Genomic DNA, 20,416 nt, shown 5'->3' on the forward strand with positions numbered 1-20,416 from the left:
CCCTACTTTCAAGCTAAAATTACCAATATAATATATGTATAATATTCAGGGTGCAAGTAATACACCTGATACCAATCTTGCTCCTGGCCTTTGACTGACATTGCTAATTAAACCTAGCATTCTTTCTCATGGCTTCAGAATTCTTTTCAATGCAGTATTCTAGGCAGCTGAAGCTGACAGATTAGAATTGACAGACAAGAGAGAACCTGGTGTAGTACAATAGGCATGGGGTCTATACTAGCTGTAAAACCTATGGGTAAAATTTTGAACCCTTTCAAGCTTTCATTTACTCATCTGTAAAAAAGCAGGGCTGGGAGTTATGAGAACTAAATGAAATAATATAAATAACGTAGCACAGAGCCTGTAGAGGTTCAATAAATATTAGTTCCCTCCTCTTATAGCCATGATTTTTTTTTTTACCAAGCTGATATATGTTACTTTCAGCTCATGTCTTTTCTATGAGAACAACACTTCATCTAGAACAAAATGTACATTCAGCATGGTACAGTTGTCTATATTTTGACTGTCAGTTTTAGTCATGTCTGTCATTTTTTATTTTCCAACATGAAAAGAGAGTTTTAGGGTAGTCACATTGGAAAACAAAGACAATAAGATTAAAATTCCCTCAAATCAACTTTGGAGCCATGAAAATACTAATGCCTTGACAGCTTACTCACAATTGCAAGAGGCTGTGAGCCAACATCTTGCTTTGTATTGTAGAGGTGATGAGAACATATTTTCATTGCTAGAAAAAAATTAAGCTATACAGACAGAAATGGGACATGGGAGCCAAATTCCACAAGAACACCCTTAAGTTTAAAGATTTTTCCCCATCTCTTGACAATATTTAGAAAACCAAAGGCTATAAACTTTTAAAAGGAATCTTGGATAGCTTACAGACATAGTAAGGTCACCAAAACACTTAGCAGATATGGAATTTTTATAAAAGTATTTAAATTGATTAATTTATTCTCAGAAGTAGCATAAACTTAATCAGAAATGCTTACTAAAAGTGAACATATTGTGACTAATTGCCAACTGCTATATAATCAACTCAGTTGGCCTAATCCTGCATTTTCAGCAAACAGACAGATCCTGCCCTTATGAAGTGAATCAAATGGTTGGAGATGGCAAATCATCCAATGGGTTATCCTCAGCTGTCTTAATCAGTGTTTTCTAGATTTTTCCAGTTTCTGATATATCCTTGAACTGCCAGGTTATGCCTAGTGAGGGTCTATTCTCCTTCTCTCCAGTTGGTTGTAATTATACCATGATTTATTTATAAGAATATGTACTATGAACACACTATTGGTAGGATATTTGCATGTTGTTTTTCCAGTAGTCAATATATTCTTGTCCAGCACTGTGGGTCAAAACTGTGCCCCCTGCAATGGCTCCATGGGGTGAGAGCTACAGTCTGCAAGCATTGAATTGGCCATTGAGAGGACCAAACCACTGACTTCTTCATTCTTGTTCCTCTTTGTGGTGGCAGAAGGCCTTCTCTTTCCCTGCACCCAAGTGTGTGCCAGTTTTTGAATTGAGTAGCAGTTTAATGAAAGCCAAAGTTTATCTGTGAGGTTTGCTCAGGCCTTCATTCTGTTCTCAGCCTTTGCATTCTGTCTGAGAGTACCTCCTATCCCCCTTCAGCTGACAGTGCAGTTGCTAGCTGTGTGTGGGCAAGCCTCCTGGCAGCTCCTGGGCCAAAGAGGAATGACTAACCACCCAGATTACATACAGAATTTTTCAGGAACATGTCTATCAACACAAGCCATCAGCTAAGAAGAATGTTTCCTTGGTCCTTGGGTGGTTTTCCATTTGCTGTCTACTGATTGAAAGTCAATCCATAATCCAAAGTTCAACTCCTATACCGCCACCTCCTTCTTGCCCCAGAGTGGAAGGAGAAGGTTCCCACGACTTAAACCACTGTGTATTATATCTGACCAAAAGCGTTTACTGTTCTTTTCTCTCTACTTCACCATCAGGCAGGAACAATGTTCATTGATCTTTGTATATCCTACCCTCAGTTCCACTGCAAATCACAACTTCAAGCCCAAAGTAAAGGATCAACAAATGCTGAATTGAATTCAGTTAATTGAAGACAGGAATGTTCACGGACACTATTAATACTTCTGATATTATCCTGTCTCCCTGGGGACTCATAACTGGGGAGAGGGGTTGCCAAGTACAATCAGAATTGGCTGGAGAGTTTTTTCAAACTACACAGGCTGATAGCGTGGATTGTTCTGCTACTCAGGACGTTCTGAAATTATCCCTGCCCACTCCTCTCCAACCCTCGTCCTGGTTGAGAACCTTCAAAGAACCTTTCTGTCTAAGACACACCATTCAGAACTTTCTATTTACTCGTATTCATTTTAATGAAAACCTCATAAAACTAGCCATGGATGTGTTTTCATCATATTCAAAGTTTAATTGACTGATAGCTTGGGCACGATGGAAATGCTTAGATAGATTATCTTAAGTTACATTTAAACAAAACTATTTACAAAAAATCTACTTCTTGGTTGGGCTATTTTTAATGTTTCCTAAACAAGTTATTGTAGGTGGGCCAATTTTCCCTCTTTGCTTGTCATTTTAGAAACCCATTTGGACATGTTCTATCCCTGATCTAATTCTCTCACCCCACTGGCTACAGAGTAGTGCGTTCTTGTTTGAAAGGGTCAAAAGATTCAGAATCTGACATCCAAAATATGTGCTCTTTTCCCTTTTTTTTTTTCTGGAGTCAAAACCCCTGAAGTATAAATCCTTTTTAAATGAAGAAAACAGTGCCAAAAGGAATGAAACATTTTTGGTCCTTCTCCAAAACAGAGAGATAGCACTGAAACAGGAAGTGGATGATTTAAATATCCACTCGGCATCTTGGCAACATATTTATGTTTAAGGGACTTAAGGTTAAAAGGTTTTAGTCTGGCCTGGGAACACTCTATCTTCCCCTAGGGTTTGGAGCTTTGGGGAAAACTTTTAAGCACTTATCAAATATTTGCAATTAGCCATTTTTCTGAGACCAGACTGTTACTGGGAATGTCACAGGACGGTGTTCCTGGTAAGTAGCATGCCACCATTGCTCTCCTGCTTCTTATGATTATCTCTTTAGCAATCTAGGTTGGTATAGTAGAAAGTTGTTTCATTTTCTATTAAAAAAAGAATGCAGTCTCCAGTTCTGCTTCTCCCAAATCTGGAACTACACAGAATGACTGAACAAGCAGAATGCAAAATCGGGGCTCAACTACTTGTGTATCCCAGGTGCCACTTAAGGGCTCCATCCTCCAGGAAAATTCACCTCACCCCTATCTAAGTTATGTACCTCTCTGCTCTCACAGCACCACCTGTTCATACCACTATCATTTATTTTCTTTTTCTTCCTTTCCTTCCTTCCTTTCTTCTACCTCTCTTCCATTCCTCTTCTTTCTTCCATTTTTTTCCCCATTCTTTCAGGTAGTGCCGTGTAGATCATTTGTGGAACTTTGGATTTTATTCTGTATAAAACAGGAAGCAATTAGAAAGTTGTAATCAAAAGAGTGATGTGAACTGACTTAGAGTTTACATCTGACTCCCGTGTTGAGAACAGAATGGCATGGGGAGAGTGGGGTAGTGGGGAAGCTGATGTAACTGAAAGACAATGATGGCTTGAGCTAGAGTGGCAGTGATGGAGATAGTGAAAAGTGATCAGCTTCTAGATATTTATTTTGAATGTAGAGCCATCAGGATGTGCTAATGAATTTGAGAGTGAAAGAGAAACAGGCAGTGGTATTCTGGAGCAGGCTCATTAGAGCTCATGAGAGCCAATGCTAAATTTTTAGGAGTTTTGTAAGACAGTTATTAAATACAAGCCATGTAACAAATGAATTATATAAACTTCTAATTAAATGTTATATTAAAATAAAAGTAATGAATACTAAAAAACTCATCATTTCCTGATTATCTTATTACATTTTACAATTACCTATGCTCTTGAAGTTATTGGTATATTTCGTGTCTATATGGTGGAAACACAACATAATGGAGAGCCACTATACATCTCGTACCAACTTAGTATTCAATGATGTGACATTTGTAGCTAGAAATGGATAATGATGGGAGTATTTATACAGAGAAGTTGGACCTTCCTCTACCTCCCACCCTTCAGAGCTGAGAACCTGCTGTTACATGTTTACCAGCAAATCACTGGAAAAAAGGAGTCAAAATGAGCTTAAGGGTTTTGGTTTAAGAAACTGGAAGAATGGAATTTCATTTACCAAGTTCAGGAAAGATGTAGAAGGAGTTGTGAGGGTGGACATCAGTAGTTCGGTTTTGAACATTTTGAATTTGACATAACAGTTACACATCTGATTGGAACTGTTAAATAAGCAGTTGGATATACAAGTCTGGGATTCAGGGAGGAGGTCCTGGGTGAAGATATGTATTTGAGAGTCATCAGCATTTGCATGAGATTTAATCCCAAGAAGCAAGATGAGATCAAGGCAGTGAGTTAGATAGAGGAACACAGTCTTAGGACAATTTCTGGGGTCCTCTGACAATTAAAGATCAGAGTGAAGACCAGGAGCCATCCAAGGAGAATAAGAAGAACGGCTAATGGGAGTAGAAAGAGAACCAGGAGGGTGTGATGTGCTAAAAGCCAAGTGAAGAAAGAACTTCCAAAGGGAGGAAGTGATTGTGTCAAATACTAATAGGCTAAGTAAGACAGTGACTGAGAACTGATCAATGAATTTAGCAATGTAGAAGTATTGATGACCCTGAAAAAAAAAATGCAGAAAAAGTCGGATCGGCATGGATTCAAGAGAGGAGGGGAGGAAAAGAAGTAGGAACAGTGAGCAGAGGCAACTCTTTTCAGAATTTTTGTTGAAAGAGGAGCAGAGGATTGGAATAGTTACTGAAGAGACATGTGAGTTTAATAAAGATTCTCTTTTCTTAATTTAAGATGAGATATATTTAGGCATGTTTGATGATGGAAATAATCCAGTGGAGAAAGAAATATTGATGATGCAGAAGAGAAGTAACAGTTGCTAGAAAAATGCTCTTGGGTAGGTGAAAAAAGGTGGAACCCAGAGTGCAAGTGGAAGGTTTGGCCTTAGATAGGAACATGGGCAAATAAGGCATCATTGCAGGAGGAAAGGTAGACTATCTGGATTCAGCTATAGGTAGATTGGGAAATGTGGTGGGAGCCTGTGAAGTTTCCATCTGATTACCTCCATTTTTTCAGTGAAATAGTAAGCAAGTTTATCAGCTAAGCATTAGAAAGGAAGAGGAGATTTGAGGGGTTTTAATAGAAGAGAGGATGTTTAGACTTGGGAAACATAGTAGAACTGCCAGGTAGCACTAAGGATCCACTCAACATTAGTAGTAATCAATTTTAAGTAAAACCAGTCAGCTTAGCTGTGAGTTTCCTCCAGCTGGGTTCAGCTGCCTGCCTGCTAAATGGAAAGTAGTGTTTAGAGTGATGAATCAGGGGCTGTCATCTGTGAAAGAAGGTGGGAGACTGAGATATGTTGGCGGAAAAGACCATTGGAGGAGAGGAGCTCAAGGAACTAAGAGGCCAGGGTATTAGAAGGATCACATACGTGAAATTTGAAATTTCTGAGAATTATGGCAGGCATCATATTGAAAAGAGTTACAACCAGGAGCTAAAATCTTCTAGAAATAGAGGGGAGTAATGCAGGAATCGGTAGATGACTGCAACAAGGAGGGGTAGTGGGTAGTATTTTTAGGGAGAAACGAGGCAAAAATGGCAAAGAGGAGTAAGGAGGACACCTCCTTCACCTCCAGGCTCTGTGATACGAGGGTATGGATGTCAGAAGAACTGTAAATTGTAAGGGGATATATGAAGCATGAAGTTGGAGGGAATAATCAAAGAGTTTTCAATATAGAGTCTTGGTTGATGACTGATCCTGAGTTCTAGAGAAATCAGGTAGGGAGATGATAGGGGATCAGAACAGGAGAGGTACAGAGCCAGTTGGGCATGGAATATGGGTAATGTAGGAGGATCTGAAAGTCTTGGGAGCCTTGAAGAATGTAGGGCATGATACAATCAGTCCTGATGATCTCATATTCAGACTATAATAGTAAGTCTGGGACTGTTGCTGAGGAGGGAGGGGTTTCTCTCCAGGAACATGCAGAATTCTGGGGCTTCTTTTTCAATCCAACTGAGAGTTCAGTGGAGGCTTGTGGAGGGCTTGTTTACTAGGAGCACACAAAGCTCTAGAGACCACGTTTACTCCTGCATATCTGTTCCTTCTTTTCAGCCCTTAGCTCACCAAGGTTTAATAACATGTTTACTTCACAGTCTTCTGCAAACTTGAACTTCACCTTGCTCATGTCTGTGTCCCTAGTCCTAGAATTCTCCTGTAATAAGCTCAGGAATATGAACAAATGAATGAATGAATGGGGGTTTGAGTGAATGATAATTCTTTAAAGGTTTAGCATTGGAAAAAATAAACAAGCAAACAAAGTGAGAAGCAGCTTCTGCTCCCACCCAAGATCTTTCCTCAACTGACTTCTCCCTCCTGAGTTTTGAACTCACTAGACTCTTGACTCTCACCTGCAATCTTAGCCCAGCCCTTCATGCTCCATCTTTCTGACTGGACTTCATCATCATCTATAACTGGGTATAACTCCAGTACATGAATAGAGTGACCAAGCCCCAACTCTCCTGACCCACCTCACTGCTTGCCAAATTCTGAGAGAGCACTTTGAGCACAAGTTTTGACCCTTCACTGGCGTGTATAGGATGACCTGGTGAGCTACCTGGTCTAACTTTAGTGGCCCTCAAAAACAGTATCTAGCTGCATCCGCTCAACCTGAATCAATCATTATTCATGGTTGCTCTTGGTCCTTTAGTATGCTTAGTTAATGGTGCCATCTTGTTTTGTAAGGAAGTAGTAATTCTAACCAGCTTCAGCAGGCTTCAACTTGAGACCTCTTTAGGGAATAAGATGGGTGGGTTAGGGAATTTGATGTGTCTGAGATTTACTTATAAGATTTAAAATCTCCATTTAGAATTGTCTGTCTTTCTAAGAATGATATTTATTTTCAGTTAACCGTATTTCTTGTCACACTGTGGTGAGCCCTAAGAAGATTATAGAGAAGGGTAAAGTCAGGAACTCTGAGATTGTTAGAACCTGGATAAAAGCTACATGATCACACGTAAAACCACAGAGAACAGGATAAAATGGTATGTAGTTAAATGATAGAAAGTAGAGGTCAGACCCCAGCCAGAGAAGGAGAGGTTAAATGGAAGTCGTAATGATCTAGTAAGATTTCTTGGAGGAGATGGGGTTTCAACTGGGCCTTGAAGATTAAGTAGGATTAAGACAGAGAAAAAAATATGTCATATGGAGGTATTTATATTAAAATGCAATAATACAGACATTATTGTAAGACTTTATGGAGAATGTACTGACCTGATGATAGTGGACAGTGAATGTATAGGAATAATGAAAGGTAAAGTTGAGTCCACAGCAGTGGCTATGAAATGGGCTCTCAGCTCTTCTACTGTTGGGAGTGTAATTGCCCGATGCCTCAGCAGCTGCACTTTAAAATCTGTGTTCTCGCTGAAGCTACAGGTCCCATGGAGCTTGACAGGGATATGTCAGGCTTGTTCCTGGGAGATGTGGGACTCCTCTGATGGACGGCTTTGTTCTGAGGATTCCCCTGGGTCTTGCCTGACTTTCTTAGAACTGCACTCTAGTATAAAACTCTTCTTACCTACCTGCCTGCCTTCTCTCCCTCCTTCAAGAAGGCCAGCCCTGCATTCCACTCTGTGGTTCTCCTAGCTTCTCCTGGCTCTTCATGATCACCAGCAGTGTTCCTCAAGTCAGCTGCTGTGATATCTTCACTAGCTCCTTCAGGGTCATCAGTGTTGTATCCTAATCATTGGTTTGGAGGGGTGACCCTCACCATTTTTTATGGTTTTTAAGGTTGAGGGAATGTTTAGGACTATGAGATCCCAGTCCAGGGTTTTATTTTAGCTTCTGGAAGCTGACAGTGTCTAGGGTTTTGACTATGCTGAACAACTTTAGTGAACTAGTTGGATTGAAAAATCTGGTGTTTGGGGCTTCCCTGGTGGCACAGTGGTTAAGAATCCACTTGCGAATCCAGGGGACATGGGTTTGAGCCCTGGTCCAGGAAGATCCCACATGCTGTATAGCAGCTAAGCCTGTGCACCACAAGTACTGAGCCTGAGCTCTAGAGCCCGTGAGCCACAACTACTGAAGCCCGCGCGCCTAGAGTCCGTGCTTCGCAACAAGAGAAGCCACTGCAATGAGAAGCCCATCCACTACAAGAAAGAGTAGCCCCCTTTCACCGCAACTAGAGAAAGTCCATGCGCAGCAACAAAGACCCAATGCCGCCAAAAATAAATAAATTAATTAATTTTTCCAAAAGATTATATCATGTTTTAAAAAAAAAGAAATCTGGTGTTTGAACCAAATGCGTAGAAAGAATGAAAGTAGAGACAGAATACTTCATATGATTAACATATGACATTCTCAAAAGAACTTTTTATCAAATAAAACATTTAAAAACTATCTTGGGCTTCCCTGGTGGCACAGTGGTTGAGGGTCCGCCTGCCGATGCAGGGGACTCGGGTTCGTGCCCTGGTCTGGGAAGATCCCACATGCCGCGGAGCGGCTGGGCCCGTGAGCCATGGCTGCTGAACCTGCGCGTCCGGAGCCTGTGCTCCGCAACGGGAGAGGCCACAAACAGAGACCCGCATACCGCAAAAAAAAAAAAAAACTATCTTTCCTCTAAAAAACAAAGTCTATTAATATTTTTTTAAATCTCTGTAATTGGAGTATATTCCTTTTGTGAAATATCAGTTGCTTAAGAATCTGTCTTTTAATTGTAGTTGTGCTAACCAGGGTCATTCAGCTGTGAATTCATCTAGTCTTCTCTTGACCGATCTAACATACTAGTTTTGCCTAGTGCTGTCCTGTTTTCTCCCAGCATAGCTAAGGGTTTGATAATTTTGTTCACATAGATAATTTCCTTCCAGTGACAATCTTCCTTCAGTCCTAATATTTAATTTTTCTGGAAAAGTGCAAAAGCTTATATGCACAAACATAAACTGTAGAGTTTTAAAGTAAAACAAAATGTTCTCTCAAGTCCGATGTGGCAGCATCTGGTTATGTGTGTACGTCAGATCTGCAGTTGTGTTTCCAGCACAGTTAGATGAGGTTGCAGAACAGGAGGATCCTGCCATCGCTTTCGGTCTAAGAGTCTCACAGTTTATCACAGTTAACAGCCATTTATTGAACGAAATTACTGGAGTTCCTGCATTTTTCCACTTAGTAATTTTAATATACTAGGGAAAATGGAACTTGATTAATTATATTTAGTTTGCATTTGAAAAGCTACTCCAAAATATTTAAAACCATTTAGGATGTCATTCTTAGATCACGTGTATATTCGCAGCAACAAAACCATTCCTGAACTCTCTATTCAGCCAGTTTAAGCTAGCTGTGGGCTGTTTTGTATATACAACATCAATGAGTTTGGAAGATCTATGTTTATGTTGCTGCTTTGACTGAACTGGCATTTCGGAGGATTTTTGGAGTCTCCAAATGAATGGGTAAAATTTACAGAGCAAGGACACTTTGAAATGAACTGTGCAGTCATATGATCAGTGTTTTCCGCCAAATACAGGAGAATATAATTCCAGTTGTTCCAATGCAAGTCACATTTCATTGACAATCCCATGGCTTTAGTAGGTGAGGTTTTGCTGAGTCAGAAGGTAGAACAATGAACTTAAGTTTCCTTACACTTCCCTGACGAAATCTGTTTTCTTCCTGGCTTTAAAAATAGTCATTTACTTTTTGTTTTGAAAGAGTGGCTGTTAGAGGAGTAGAAACAGGATTCAACGAGTTGGATTATTTGTTGTAGAGAATGTTAGTGTTATAACCAGAGCAATGAAGTGCTGTTTACATTTGCTAGGGAATTGTGATTGTTTCAGTTTTATTTTTATTTTCATTTTTTATCACTAGTCTTATGTAGGGTCAGAATTGTCAAGAGTGTACCTTTAGAGGAGTACAAGGTAGACAAGTTTGCCGGAGGACTCCTACAGGACTATGTCAAAGGAAGGGTTCCATTTAACAAACAGTTGTCTCAACAGATGCGTACCTGGCTAGAAAGGACAATTTTCTTTGTTTGCTCTTTTGACCACTGACATTTATTTTCATTTTTTAACTTTCTATTTTGAGATAATTATAGATTAGCAGGAAGTTACAAAAATAGTGCAGGGAGGTCCTAAGAACCCTTCACTCAGTTTTCCCCAATGGTAACATCTTACATAACTACAGTATAATATCAAAATCCAGGAAATCGACATTGGTACAACCCACAGACTTTATTCATGTAGGAAGGACTTTTTAAAACAAGAAATAATTCAGAACAACCACAGTCTTCCTCTAGAACCTGACCTTCTTACTGGGAAGTACCTGAGTGTTGTTTATTGAGCACTTCTCCACACTTTTCAGGGCAAACTCACCTGGAACTGAGCTTTTTTTAAAAAAAAAAAAAATTTATGGGGTTTCCCTGGTGGCAAAGTGGTTGGGGGTCCGCCTGCCGATGAGGGGACATGGGTTCGTGCCCCGGTCTGGGAGGATCCCACATGCCGCAGAGCGGCTGGGCCCATGAGCCATGGCCGCTGAGCCTGTGCGTCCGGAGCCTGTGCTCCGCAACGGGAGAGACCACAACAGTGAGAGGCCTGCGTAGCAAAAATAAATAAATAAACAAACAAACAAATAAATAAATTTATTTATTTATTTATGGCTGTGTTGGGTCTTTGTTGCTGCGCATGGGCTTTCTCTAGTTGCGGCGAGCGGGAGCTACTCTTCGTTGTGGTGCACGGGCTTCTCGTGGTGGCTTCTCTTGTTGCGGAAGCAGGGGCTCTAGGCATGAGGGCCTCGGTAGCTGTGGCTCATGGTCTCTAGAGCGCAGGCTCAGTAGTTGTGGCACATGGGCTTAGTTGCTCCACAGCATGTGGGATCTTCCCGGACCAGGGCTCAGACCCGTGTCCCCTGCATTGGCAGGTGGATTCTTAACCACTGTACCACCAGGGAAGCCCAAACTGAGCTCTTTTTAAAAATTACATTTCTTCTAAAAGATTATCTTCATAAAGTCCAACCTGTTAAGGACAGAACAGAGTTATTGTTTCATTTTATGAAGTATACAAAAACTAAATGGTAAAACCTTATGGGAAGACAGAACTCAGTTGGCACAAATTATTTAGAAAGCTAAGTGAGGCAGGAGTTCTCTTACTCATTTCATTATTTAAGAGGCCTTTTAAGACAGAAGATATTGTTTTTTATTTCCTCATATAAGATTTGCCTGAAAAGTCACAGGTATGTGGCAGCAAGACTGGAATTTTCAAACAATGTTTTTCCTCAGAGTAACCTTCAACCCATTGAGCTATAACCTCATCTTAATGAAGCCACAGGAGTTTTCCCTTTTCCCCTTTGTCCTGGTTAACTGTTTTCAAGTTGTACATATATGGATCACAATTTTTTTAGAAGGAGCAAGACACACACACACACTTACATGAATTGTTTTGCTTTGTTTTTTTCTCACGGTGTACTTATGCTATTTTGAGTGTAAAGACCAAAATATTCTTTTTAAAAAAATTTATTTATTTTTGGCTGCTTTGGGTCTTCCTTGCTGTGCGCGGGCTTTCTCTAGTTGCGGCGAGCGGGGGCTACTCTTCGTTGTGGTGTGTGGGCTTCTCATCGCGGTGGCTTCTCTTGCGGAGCACGGGCTCTAGGTACAGAGACATGGAACCTTCCTCTGAAGTAGACCATACATTCCAAAATATCTCTGGCAGAGTCCGGGGTCTGCTTCTGATTAGATAATTGATATAAACCTCCCTCCAATAAACACTGACTCCTTCAAAAACAGAGGAACCCAAGAATAAAACGTTTCTACGTTTTGAGTAGAAAGCCTTCTGTGACAATTAGTTATCAGAAAGCAGTTTACTTTTCCTTTTAACAACCAGCATTAAGACCTAAGAAGCAAAAAGTATGCTGAATGAAATTCTAATTGAAACTTCAGATCAGTCTTGGATCTATTCTAGACAGTATCGGGTTTGCTATTAACCTTAAGGTAGTAGTACTTCCACATTTATGGTGTTCCATCCTTATCCCACAAAGCTAAATTCATTGCTAATTATAAGTAATATACTTATAATTAATACTTATAATTATAAGTAATATAATTATAAGTAATACTTATAAGTAATATAAGTATTTACTTATCTTCCAGTTGTAAGACAAGTAAATACTAGGGATATAACATAGCTAACGCTGCTGTATGATATATAGGGATGTTAAGAGAGTAAATCCTGTAAGTTCTCATCACAAGGAGAAAATTTTTTTCCCTTTATTCTTTTCTTCTTTCTTTTCTTTTCTTTCTTTTTTTGTCTTTGCGGTACGCGGGTCTCTCACTGCTGTGGCCTCTCCCGTTGCGGAGCACAGGCTCCGGACGCGCGGGCTCAGCGGCCATGGCTCACGGGCCTAGCCGCTCCGCGGCATGTGGGATCTTCCTGGACCAGGGCACGAACCCGTGTCCCCTGCATTGGCAGGCGGACTCCCAACCACTGCACCACCAGGGAAGCCCCTTTCTTTTCTTTTTATTGTATCTATAAGAGAAGATGGATGTTAGCTGAACCTACTGTGGTAATCATTTCACAATATACATATGTAAATGAAACCATCGTGCTGTACGCCTTAAACTTATACAGAGTTGTAGGTCACTTATATCTCAATAATTTCTTGTTGCTAATAAAATATAAATTGTGGAAAGTAAAGCATTGTTTTCACCTCAGAATATTTTGGTCTTGGGACTTCCCTGGTGGGGCAGTGGTTAAGAATCCGCCTGCCAATGCAGGGGACACATGTTCGAGCCCTGGTCCGGGAATATCCCACATGCCACAGAGCAACTAAGCCCGTGGGCCACAACTACTGAGCCTGTGCTCTAGAGCCCTCAAGCCACAACTACTGAGCCCACACGCCACAACTACTGAAGCCCGGGGGCCTAGAGCTATGTTAGCTATGTTATATCCCTAGTATTTACTTGTCTTACAACTGGAAGATAAGTAAATACTTATATTACTTATAAGTATTACTTATAATTATATTACTTATAATTATAAGTATTAATTATAAGTATATTACTTATAATTAGCAATGAATTTAGCTTTGTGGGATAAGGATGGAACACCATAAATGTGGAAGTACTACTACCTTAAGGTTAATAGCAAACCCGATACTGTCTAGAATAGATCCAAGACTGATCGAAGTTTCAACTAGAATTTCATCCAGCATACTTTTTGCTTCTTAGGTCTTAATGCTGGTTGTTAAAAGGAAAAGTAAACTGCTTTCTGATAACTAATTGTCACAGAAGGCTTTCTACTCAAAACGTAGAAACGTTTTATTCTTGGGTTCCTCTGTTTTTGAAGGAGTCAGTGTTTATTGGAGGGAGGTTTATATCAATTATCTAATCAGAAGCAGACCCCGGACTCTGCCAGAGATATTTTGGAATGTATGGTCTACTTCAGAGGAAGGTTCCATGTCTCTGTACCCAGATGAACCCAGTTTTTCATAGTGAAGAGCAAAGTAATTAGATTTTCTTTTTCAGAGCAAAAATTATTTTTAGGCTGAATCTAATGGGTCATATTTCTCCACTCAGTAAATCTTGCAATTATCACTCCTCTCTGGAAAATGTAACTGAATGATCCGCCACTGTGCCAGAGCTTCTGTGGGTCACCACAGAAGCAGGTCAGATCACAGCCATGCTCCAGGAGGCTGCTGGATGCAATGCAAAGTTGGTGTCTGTGACACACTCCAAGATCGAAACCAAGCAGTCAACCAGTGGCAGTAGTCCACATGCCAACATTTTTGTTTATTTGTAATGGAAAACTTTAGGAGGGAAAAACAGGAGACTGGGTGCCAGAGGTATGTGGTAGAGATTTCTATCATGTTCAATCACTGAGGAAAATCTGAACTGGCCACTCTAAAGAGGGCCTTTCTTTGAAAGGAAAGGCAGTAGATCCAGATCCAAATCCTAGACAAATGTCTTCTTCCCCCTCTCCTCTGTGAGCTCTCCTGATGTTGCTAAAAGAAAGAGGAGCTGAGGACAAGGAATCTGACCAGAGCGAGGAGGGCCCCAGATGAGGCCCAGGAGAAAGAACCAAGGGCCTAGCATGGAGAACACATTTGAGGCATAAATGGCTCTCTCTGGGAAATTAAGGAGGATTCTCCACGCCATTCTGTGCCCTCTCACTCCGCTACCTTAAGTCTCAGCTTAGATGTCACTTCCTCAGGAAAGCTTAACAGATTCCAGTTTGGCTAATAACCTCTTTCTGTGCTATGACAATGCCCGATTCTTCCTCTAGAGCAAGATTATCACACTGCATTGTGATATTTGATTTTCATATCCCTACCAGACTGCAAACTTAATAGAACTGGGACAATGTCTTTCGTGTTTATAATTTTATTCTCTTTGCTTAGCACTGTGTCGAGCACGTAGTGAATACTATAAATGTGTTGTTTTGAGCTGGTGTCATGAGGCCCAAATGATATCCACACCCTTAGTATTTGGGATACTACAGATTGCTTAACAAAAGTGTTTACCTTCAGAACCTGAACCCAGCCCAATAGTGTTGAAACCATCTCTGTCAAGTTTTGTAAAATTCAGTAAACAGCTAAGAAGCTATTGTGTAGAATCATTGTGGAACCCCACGATGACTACACATGAAACACATGCTTTTAAAGAAAAGATTAAGATAGCCATGAAAATATACCCTAAAAGAGAACAGGAACTGAAATAATGGACCTAGTGAAAATCAGACATGGTCTTATAGTTTTGTTAATGTGCTTATGTTTCACCCTTCTACTCAGTTCAGTTTGATTTTCATGAGAATTTGGATCTCAAAAGGGAATTTTGAGTCCATGTCTGTATATATGGTAACCAGAAACTTCTAAGACATAGTCTAAGTGTAACTTCAGTCCATACTGATAAGGGTGGTCTTTCTACACTACAGTAAGGTTAAACTGACTGATCTGATGATTTCAACACTGTGCAGATGGACAGTAATCTGAAAGCTATGAATAGAGCTGCCCTTTTAGCCATTTTACTCCCAAGTCTGTTGGTTTCCACAGGAAAGTATTGTTCTGTTTTTTTTTTTTTTGGACTGTGTTGGGTCTTCATTGCTGCCTGCAGTCTCTCTCTAGTTTCAGCGAGTGAGGGTGTGTGGGCTTATCATTGCAGTGGCTTCTCTTGCTGCGGAGCATGGGCTCTAGGCACGCGGGCTTCAGTAGTTGTGGCACGTGGGCTTAGTAGTTGTGGTACACAGACTTAGTTGCTCCATGGCATGTGGGATCTTCTGGACCAGGACTCGAACCCGTGTCCCCTGCATTGGCAGGCGGATTCTTAACCACTGCGCCACCAGGGAAGTCCTCAGTTCTGTTTTTGCAAAGAAGAGCAATACAATCTAGGAGAAATCTGTCACAGTAAAAATAGGTAGAGCACATTTAATATTCCAGATAAAATACTTCTGGGACTAAAAGACTGCTGAAAGATATATGAAAGTCTAGATGTTGGATGATCCTATTCAGTTACCATTATGGGATATACAGAATATTGGAGGAAATGTTATATAGTACAAAGTATATAGAAAGTAGTATATAGTATAGAGAAAAATCATCTTCTCAGTTACTGGAAGAAGACTTTTTGACTGTATTATCCATTAGAAATATTTAGATGATCTGAAGGTCTACCTTGCTCCTTTAGTGATTAATATAATTTAAAATGAGATTCTCTGTAAACACTAGATGTCCACAGTTACCCAATTAAAAAAAAAATTCTATGTGTTACTTTGCAATATTGGCCAAATATTTTTTTCCTGGAAGGTGGGGTAGCAAGAAGCAGGGGGTGGTGGAGAACTGTAGAAGTTTTGACTTTAAAATATATGTGAGCATACCCATTATTTTGAAAAATTTAAAAGAAGACTAATAATGTAACATGTTGTTTTACATTAATCTTAGACTACATTTATAATTAATTTAAATACAAAACTAAGGCTAAACAGCTGTCAGTATTATGGTTAAAAATTATACCTTAACAACTAAAAATAATAATGATATTATTTTAAAATAGGGAAAGGAGGGACAGTTAAAAAAAAGTGTTAAGTGTACAAATTTCCCTATGTCTTATAGTAGAGAGTCAGGTAATGTCTAAAGATGACATCTGTAGTTCAAACAACAATAATTATAACCCCAGTCTGTCTGTCTATCCATCCATTCATCCATCCATCCATCTTCCATCATTTCCTTGTTTCCTTCAAAGATTTAGCAAATAAGTCTTATAAAAATGGGTAAACTACAGCACACCAAATTCTCCTATTGGCCAGACACTTATATTATAGGGGAAAGTCCTAAACTAGTTAAGACTAAAATCACAAAACAACTGACAACTTTGTAACTTTTCACCAAATTCTTGCTCAAGATGGTGCCCATCCTTGGGCAACTCTGGATTATTTTAGGTAGAGTACTGCTTACCAAGTTGAAGTTATACTTTGAAGGGAAATCAGAAATGTTCATTTTTAGAATTTTCTGTTTAATGAGATGCCAATAGCTGTCTTTTACTATGCTAATGTCTGGGCCCTAAATGAGGTTTGCCAGGTATGTGGGAAAATGTTATACCTCCTTGCTTTGTTCTGACAGTTTGTCTGGTGAATGACAATGGGTAAATGGAATGAAGAGAGACTTTCTAGAATTTCTAGAATCACGTGTCTAAACAGGACATAAGGTTGATCAGTTCACTTGTCAAACTTGTTCCGCAGCATGGTACAAACAAGACATTTAGTAGTGATGGAGATTTTATTCTTCAGTTGAATGTCATAATGTGGTGATTTTCATAAGAAATTTGACAAAATTTAATGTTATCATTTTTTAAAAGAAAAATACTAACTAGCATACTCTTGGAATGTTGTAGGTGTTCGATAATTGTCATATGAATGAAAGCTAACACTATAAATAATTTATGACATTGATACCTCCTTGTATAAAAGTATTTCAAATTTCTAAAACAGGGCCTCTTACCATCACTTTTTCAAACATCCTCCCCAGACCTTAAAGCAACTTGTGCTACTTCATTTGAAGAGAATTAGGTATGTTTTATTGCATTTTTTATACTCAGCTTTCTATTTTGTGATACAGTTGGTCGTGTCTATCTCCCTGACAAGATTGTAAGTACTTTGAAGGCAAAAACTATGCCTTCATTTACCTTTGTTTCCCTCCCTCTCCAGTGTGACTAGTACAGTACTTTACACATGGAAGCTCTGGACTCAGGTCAATAACTGTTGAGTTGCCTTGAGATGAAATTGTCGGGTAGATTTATAGAAAACTTCCTATGTAGTAGGCTTGTGATAAGGATCAAATGTGATCATGACAGTGAAAGTTTTGACACTATAAAGTTTTAAACTGGTGTTAGTGGTTATTATCGCACCCATCCATAGGTTGGAAATTTTAACTTGGAGCCCTTAAGCAAAAATTCTACAGTCTCCATTTATCTCATTTACCCATTATCTTTCACCAAATAAACTAATCTCCTCTGTGGATCATTCTACCCACCCCAACTGTCTCCTCATCTATGTTCCTTGAAATGCCAGAGTTGCTGAAGGCTTGGGGAAAATTTATTTTTCACATTATCCTCCTATGTATACACTGACATAATCTCAAAAGAAAAATTTGCATAATTTTTACATAAAAGGTGTTTGTGAGGACAAAATCAAACAAGTAACTAAGGCCTTAAGCACTCAATAGAATGAATACAGTACCTAGATATTTGCATGTTTCACTGTTTACAGGGCAGCAAATATCTGCATGAAAAGTAAAACATTCAGCCCCTTAGATAACTGATTCCAAATTGCCAAACATTAGGTATCTTGTCATCCACATCTGGTTGATAGAATGTGAATTTTTCCCCTTTTTTTGCCAGAAGGCTTCAGCCTTAGGTAAAGCATGGACTTTTCCACATTTTACATGGTACTTGGTGTTGTAGAATTCAGCTTTTGTGCTGTTCTTTTTTCCCTTTCTTGCTATTGCCTGGATCTCATTAGAAACCATTAGTGATGTAATACTAAACCTATGGAATCTTAAACATGCTTTTAAAATCCTGTGGAATAAAGATGTCTCCTACCAAACCAAAAATGCAGTGGGAATAGACAAAGTTACATTTCTTTAAGAAAAAATGACTCATTTCATAGTTTCCAAACTGTTTTGACTGAAACTTCTCAAAATAAACTTTCTGCAATATGCAGCCTTTGATGTCTGACTTTGAAAAAAGAAATCATTTCTCAAAGATACAATTCAATCCTTTTTGGGTGTTCATGTATTTTTGCAGATTAACCTACTTTTATTTCAACCAGTGAATGACACAATATTAAATAGCCATCAGAATAAAAATGAAAAGTTTGTTTGAAGTGGTCTTAACTCCTACATAAACCAAATATAAAGAACATGCCATATGATTTTTTAAATTACCACAAAAATAGAATTTCCAGAACATTACCAGAAAGGGGATTTGGTCCATTAAGAATAACAAAACAGTTTAGATGTCATGAAAGCAGAAGATTAGGAGTACAGTTAAGCTTAGTAATGATATTTTTGATTCATATGCTATTTCCGAGGCTAGGCAACATTTTTAATTTTTCACAGTCCTGAACTTTAATCCTTGAAGGGTAATTCAAGTTTCAGAGCTTACATGCTGCAATTTGTTTGGGGTGGCAAATTGCCATTGATTTGCCTCCGGGTTCTTTCGTACTCTTCCAGCTGGGGGACTCAAAGGTGGTCATTTATTAAGTCCAGGTCTACATATGGCCACTGAAACAACTGGTTTTCAATCAAATCTTTTAAAAAAATCCAAACAACCTGTTTTTGTGCAGTTGATCAGATTGATTTAAGACATCAATTGCTTCTGTTCAAACAACAGTGAATGAAATAACTGGGTAACTGAACAGCCTTTTCTTTCTTTCCTTCTTCTTTCGAGTGTTTCCCTTTGGAGTGGTAGCAAGAGGCTAGATTAAGATGTGCATTCTAGTTCCAACTCTTCCACTTCTATCTGATGCTTGGCAAATTCCTTAACCTCTCAAGCCTGTATTTTCTCATCTATAAATGGAGAGAAAAAACACTCTCCTCATGGGTTTGTTTGAAACATTAAAAAAGAGATGTGTGGCATTTGACACACACTTAGTATATAATAAATATAAATTTCTTCCCAGTTGTCATTCAGTTGCTCACATGGAGTCTTCTGCTTTTTCCATCTTCCCTTGTAATGATAACTTCTCAACAAAAAAATGAGGAGACTATTTGATATACAAGTCATTAGACTATTATAAGTATTAGAATCTAAGATATATCTCACTTAGTCAAATTTGAATTCTAGACCCCAATGTCTCTGATGATGGCAAGAAGGGACCATTGTTGGAATTTGTACCTTGAAACTTTTAAAACCTCTAGAACTTAATTTTATCTTAAAGCCTTCTTTTCCTTTCCTTTCCTTCAGAGGCCCTTTTAAGTCTATTATCTGATAATGTCTCTAAACTCCTTGAACCTATATTCCCAGTACCAGCACGGCAAATAATGTTTTCCAAGCGTTTACTACCCATAATGTGAAGAGATTCTTCTATTATTTGGCCTGAAACTGTCATTTCAAAGCATCAAGATTGAGATAAAGGAGGGAATGGGAGATGGGAAAAGAGCAAGGCAACTAACATTTGTAAGATGAGAGCAAAGTTGAATAGAAAAATGAATGGGGTCGGGACTTCCCTGGTGGTGCAGTGGTTAAGAATCCTCCTGCCAGTGCAGGGGACACGGTTCGAGCCCTGGTCCAGGAAGATCCCACATGCCGCAGAGCAACTAGGCCTGTGTGCCACAACTGCTGAGCCTGCACTCTAGAGCCTGCAAGCCACAACTACTGAGCCCATGTGCTGCAAGTACTGAAGCCCATGTGCCGAGAGCCTATGCTCCCGCAACAAGAGAAGCCACCTCAGTGAGAAGCCTGCGCACCACAAGGAAGAGTAGCCCCCACTCACCGCAAGTAGAGAAAGCCCGCGCGCAGCAATGAAGACCCAACGCAGCCAAGAAAGAAAGAAAGGAAGAAAGAAAGAAAAAGAAAATGATGTACCAGTGATACATTCTGGTAGACTTGGACTTCGATTCCAGCTGTCTCATTCTAGTTCATAGAGCTGTTAAGAGGATGTTGTGTACCCAGCTAAAGCACATCTGCTTTGCCAAATTCGTTAATGCTACTAGAAAATTAATTTTGGATTTATTCTTTTAAATCATTTATATTAATGAGTAATTAGGATAGTTCTAGGTCTTTAAATTGCTATAAAATATATAAGTATTGG

The 20,416-nt window shown here is 39.4% G+C and overlaps 1 protein-coding gene across 4 annotated transcripts in view; it reads left to right on the plus strand.

The window, feature by feature from the left end:
* The window catches only part of CALD1 (caldesmon 1), a 184,975-nt gene that overhangs the window by 28,808 nt on the left and 135,751 nt on the right, over positions 1-20,416 (plus strand). Inside the window, exon 1 of one of the 4 annotated variants that reach the window (XM_060020928.1) lies at positions 3,043-3,061. The exons of the other annotated variants lie outside the window; for them this stretch is intronic. The gene's annotated coding sequence lies outside the window, so the exon portion shown is untranslated. Of the gene's footprint in view, positions 1-3,042; positions 3,062-20,416 lie in introns of those variants that run through there. 4 annotated transcript variants of the gene reach the window in all.

This window comes from Delphinus delphis, chromosome 9, assembly GCF_949987515.2.
Source record: "Delphinus delphis chromosome 9, mDelDel1.2, whole genome shotgun sequence".
Taxonomy (NCBI): Eukaryota; Metazoa; Chordata; class Mammalia; order Artiodactyla; family Delphinidae; genus Delphinus; species Delphinus delphis.